Genomic DNA, 6170 nt, shown 5'->3' with positions numbered 1-6170 from the left:
TCATGACAAAATCTGTAGAATAGCACTATAAAACTGCACATGTTTCTCTGCACTGTGGCAAAATGTGTTAAAATGCAGTAAATTAGCTGATTGAATGTGGGGAGCTATTCAGTGGTCAATAATCAATCACTGAACAGCATCAGCATCAGATAGAATGGAATGACATGTGTGACAGACAATGTCTTCATAAACAAAACAGTATATTTTTATTAATGGTTGAATTTAAGATATTGCACATGGAACACTAATAAATAAAGAATTCTGAGAAATAATTAATGGAACACAGATGCATAGATATAGAAATTAAAATCGAATTCTACTGTGATTATATGGTGTGTGAAGCTTCTGAGTTTGGTGAAACAGGATAGATACCGCCAGCGGTGACGGGCTGTCTGTCACCACAATGACAGTGTCACCGCACCAGGAAGCGTCTTACTTTTCCCAACGCTGTTTTGCCAAAACCACGCCCCGTTATTCAGAGGAACGTTCTACTACGCTCCCATTGGCTAGCTAGCGTTGTCTCACTCACAGGCAATCAGCGCAGAGACAGTGACCTTCCAAGGTAAGGATGGAAAGTATAATTTAACAATTAGCTGCCTGCCGTAATGCAGGCCTATTATTTACATGTTTGGTAACATTTGCCCATGTATTTCTTTTCGGAGTATCAATGAGTTGCAAAAATGTCTCAGAACTCTGCTGAATTCTCTCAATTCAAAGTGAGCTCAATGAACCTAAGCTACTTAACTTTACTAGCTCGGTATTTGAAGTTGTTATGTTATCATTAGTAGTCTATTATCAGGTAAAATCATATGCTTATTATTCATAATTTCTCAAATATTTATTAGCTAATCATTCAATGGAATACCCTATGCTACAGCCATTTAATCTGTCTTTGAGCGTTAAGGGACATTAATGGCTAGTACTGTCCACGACATGATGTTATTTTATTTTTCGATCTTGAAATACAAGGGCAAATGTTATTAATCAGTGACTGAAATTTTGCGCTACCTGATATTCACTGCCGGACTTGGAGAGCGCTCAAAGCGTTGTAAAACGCCCCTCTGAATAACGGGGCATGGTTTTGGCTTAACTGCGTTGGGGGGAAAGACAGACGCCACCAGCAAGGGGGGAGGAAACAGGAAGTGTTTAAGATTCAGTGAGTGCCAAAAGATACAGTACTTCCTTCAGGCCGATGTTGAGAGAGAGAAGACAGACTCTCCTACAGAAGATGTAGAGAGAGAGAGAGAGAGAGAGAGAGAGAGAATGCCATTTGAAATGTCTCTATTCCTTTGAAACTTTTGTGAGTGTAAGGTTTACTGTTAAATTACTGATTGTTTATTTCAATTTTGTTTAGTTATATATTTCACATAAACATATGTTTCCCATGCCAATAAAGCCCTTTGGATTGATTGCCTCCCTTTCCTCTGGCCTGCAGTGTGATCTCAGGGAGTGGTAGAGGGAGGAAGAGAAACGGGGTTGTTGATGTCCGCTGATGAAAGAGGGAGGCAGGAGATGTGCTATTGTGTTCAGAGATGGAAAAACACAGACGACAGACACACACACAAAACCTCCTACTGACAGATTCAGTTAGCTGGGATTCCCATACTAGTGGGAGCTATTAGTTCCACCTAGGTTATCTGTTGTGTGTGTGTGTGCCAGCTGTCTGAAGTAGAGGTTTAACACAGTGTAATGAATGTGTCCTCTACAACACCACAGGAAGCCAACACTGCAGGACATTAGCGTGACTTAGTTGGTAGAGCATGGTGCGTGCAAAGCCAGGGTTGTGGGTTCGATTCCCTCGGGGGACCAGTATGAATATGTATGCACTCACTATTGTAAGTTGCGCTAGATAAGAGACACACTAAATGACTGAAGTATGTATGTGATATGTATTCCTCAACTTGATTGGAGTCCACCTGTGGTAAATTCTATTGATTGGACATGATTTGGAAAGGCACACACCTGTCTATATAAGGTCCCACAGTTGACAGTGCTTGTCAGAGCAAAAACCAAGCCATGAGGTTGAAGGATTTGGCTGTAGAGCTCAGGGACCGGAATGTGTCGAGGCACAGATCTGGGGATGGGTGCAAAACATTACTGCAGCATTGAAGGTCACCAAGTACACAGTGGCTTCTGTCGTTCTTAAATTGCAAAAAGTTTGGAACCACCAAGACTCTTCCTAGAGCGGGCTGCCCAGCCAAACAGCAATATGATGAGAAGTGCCATTGGTCACTCTGACAGAGCTCCAGAGTTCCTCTGTTGAGATGGAAGAACCTTCCAGAAGGACAATGATCTCTGCAGCACTCCACTAATCAGGCCTTTATGGTAGAGTGGCCAGACGAAAGCCACTCCTCTGTAAATCGGCACGACAGCCCACTTGGAGTTGCCAAAAGGCATCTAAAGGACTCTTAGACCTTGAGGAACACGATTCTCTGGTCTGATGAAACCAAGATTGAACTCTTTGGCCTGAATACCAAGCCTGGAGAAAATCTGGCCCCACCCCTACGGTGAAGCATGGTGGTGGCAGCATCATGCCGTGGGGATGTTTTTCAGCGGCAGGGACTGGGAGACTAGTCAGCATCGACGGAAAGATGAACGTTGACCTTCAAACAGGACAACGACCCTAAGCATACAGACAAGAGAATGCAGGAGTGGCTTCAGGACAAGTGTCTAAATGTCTTTGAGTAGCCCAGCCAGAGACTGGAATTGAACCTGATCGAACATCTCTGGAGAGACCTGAAAATAGTTGTGCTGCGACGCTCCCCATCCAACCTGGCAGAGCTTGAGAGGATCTGCAGAGAAGAATGGGAGAAACTCCCAAATACAGGTGTGCCAAGCTTGTAGTGTCATACCCAAGAAGATCCGAGGCTGTAATCGCTGCCAAAGTTGATTCAACAAAGTACTGAGTAAAGGGTCTGAATACATATGCAAATTTGATATTTGAGTTTTACATTTTTTTATACATTTGCTAAAAAAATCTAAAAACCTGTTTTTTGCTTGGTTATTATGGGTTATTGTGTGTAGAATGATGAGGGGGGGAAATAATTGATTCCATTTTAGAATTAGGCTGTAATATAGTAAAATATGGAAAAAGTCAAGATGTCTGAATACTTTCTGAATGCACTGTATGCCACTGTGTTAGAGCTGTTGTACATTTTGAGAGGACACTCTGGGATGTTCAATGATTACACCTTGATAGTTTTCTTTCTGGTTCTTCAAAATGGCTGCAATCACAATTAGCTAATGTTAATGTAATTGTGTAATTATAATTTTTGTGAGTTTGATATTGATAATTGTCTCTTAAAAGTAAATATCTCAGCAACAGTTTCAGTTTTCAGAGCAGTGCAAATCTTCTTCTTTTTTACATTAAATAAGAGCTAAATAAGAGCTGGTTGATACATGTTCTCTGGGGTGGACATCAGGATGCACCAACTATATTTTTTACCTATAGATCTCCATCTGGGTCATGATTGGCTGCCAAACACTGACACACACACACACACACACACACACACACACACACACACACACACACACACACACACACACACACACACACACACACACACACACACACACACATAGTTGAGAGCACACAAATAACTGCTGCTGTTATTGTTGTTGGCTTTCTCTCGTGATTTGTCTGAGAGATCAAAGTTGGTCTGGAAACAATTAGAGCTGAAAGAAACAAATCAAGGGCAGAAGGTCTAATGGTCATGAACCAACATCCTATATCTCTCAGCAGATATAAGATGGAGGACAATGCTCCTCTACCCATCACATTTAGTCTTTCTCTCTCTTTTCTTTCTCCTCCCTTCTACTCTCTCTGCCCACCTCTCTCCCTTCTTCTCACTCCCCCCCCACATTCCTCTATCCTTCTCCTTCCATTATCCTTCTCTACCTCTCTCTCTCTCCCCTCAGTACAGTGGGTGGTATTTATATCATCTAGGTCCCTGTGTCTCCTGGGAGAATGGTTCCATATCCAGGTCAGAACTCACCATAGCCCCAATACTCTCTACAGCCCACTCTACTCTGTTCCACTCTGTTCTACTCTACTCTGTTCCACTCTACTCTGTTCCACTCTGCTCTGTTCTACTCTATTCTGTTCCACTCTATTCTGTTCCACTCTGCTCTGTTCTGTTCCACTCTGCTCTGTTCTATTCCACTCTGTTCTGTTCTGTTCCACTCTGCTCTGTTCCACTTCGCTCTGTTCTACTCTACTCTGTTCCACTCTGCCTGTTCTGTTCCACTCTGCCTGTTCTGTTCCACTCTGCTCTGTTCTGTTCCACTCTGCTCTGTTTCACTCTGCTCTGGTCTGTTCAACACTCTTCTGTTTCCCTCTGTTCTGTTCCGCTCTGTTCCACTCTGCTCTGTTCCACTCTGCTCTGTTCCACTCTGCCCTGTTCCACTCTAATCTACCTACCAGGAGGAGAGGCAGATCTGGCTGCAGGTAAGCTGCTCCACTTTAGTTCCTTTTGTGAATGGTGAATATGCTGTACTGTACAGTACATTTCAATGTGGAAATGAATTATACTTAGGAAACTGTTATGTAGGCTGGAAGTAATTGATTAATTGATTGATTTTCTAATAGTTTGATTGATTGGCTAGCAGCTAAGCAGTCGGACAGGGTGTGTCTCCTTTTCCAACCACGGGTCCAGAACAGTGTTCATTAGCGTAGTACACTTCTTGTCTTCTTCAGTCACCTCTGGCTTTGTAGCAATATGGCTAAGAGTCTGGACAGCAGGTTTATCTGTGTGAGCATCAATAGCCAAACAGGACAGACCTCAAAAGGACTGATTGTCAGCCCGGCCACCTTGGCACCAGTCTTCAGAACAGCTCTTCGGGGTATTAATGGTTCATTATTAGCACAATATGATAATCATTATTATTATTATTCCCAATGGATTCCCTCACTTGTCCCTGTTGTGTGTTAAATGGAGAGGGTTACATTTATTATCACGTTCCTCTCTGTGATAGGGAGAGGGGGAGTAGCCTGACTGTGATGTAAGTGTTTACACCAAGGTAGTTTACACAGGATTACAGTGAGATAATCCAATTTAAGTATTTAGTGACATTAGCTGCCATCTGTACTCTGTTAGCATGCTGAGAACACAGGTTTATGCCAGCCAAAGTCCTTCTCAAAGACATTTCAATAGGATGGAGAATATACCTGAATATGATATGAAAGCGTTTCGTGCACGCGCACTTTCACTGTCGCCGCGTCTCTGGTGGCGCGCCAGGTGCTGATTGAAGGGAGCGCGCGCTGTTGGCGTAAGGTGTGGCGAGTGGACAAATGTGTCCTTTCTCCAATGAACCGAGGACAATTCAATCAGCGTTTCTAAAGCCGCGGACGAAGGGACAATACTGGTGATTATAAATACTGTTCAATTTGAATAGCGACATGAATCAACTTGACCTGATTTTCAATGCGTTGCAGTTGTCTTTCAGCTTTGCGAACAGTAGCCTACTGTTCCCAATAGGCCTATAACATGTTATCGTCGAATATAATCTTGCATTTAACAGTAGCCTACTGTACGATAAGTAGGCCTTCATGTCGTTATATTGCTGTTTTATGTTAGAATTAGGTCATTCCATTTGATTTTAGCTACTTTTTCACCGCACCCCTTTTGATTTGAACAAAACTTAACACATATTTGTCCATTGTAGAAGTAAGTGGTCAGAAAGTGTTTTTTTCTTTGGGACCTAAATGCCAAAACCTTTAGGAGGTGGAGGTGCTCAAAGTTGGCCCATTTTGCATAACCCACCATACCATGAGACATCCAGGTCTTCTTCTCTGGAGAAGATGAATGGTTGAGTTCGATATGAATTTTAAAAGCTTAAAAACATGGTCAAACAATTGAATCATTGCTTGAAATGTGTTTTTATAAATAATTGCCCTTTTTTTTAATGTGAATTCTCAAAATGCATGAACTCAGATGATGTATTATCAAATGTTGTAATTTAAACCCTAATTTACATTATCTGAGGTAGCCAGAATATATTGCTAACCTACACTTGCTTACAGCTGCACGGGGTCAGACAGGCTTCCTGTTTAGATTAAGAGCCCACGTAGCCAGTCTGAGAAATGGCTTGGTGAATGTACCTCATTCCAGGGATGAGCAATGAATTGTACTGTGAATAGTACCATTATCCCAACTGTTAAATGACAA

The sequence above is a fragment of the Oncorhynchus masou genome, chromosome 3 (assembly GCF_036934945.1).
Source record: "Oncorhynchus masou masou isolate Uvic2021 chromosome 3, UVic_Omas_1.1, whole genome shotgun sequence".
NCBI classification, from domain to species: Eukaryota; Metazoa; Chordata; class Actinopteri; order Salmoniformes; family Salmonidae; genus Oncorhynchus; species Oncorhynchus masou.
This window is presented reverse-complemented; position numbering follows the sequence as displayed.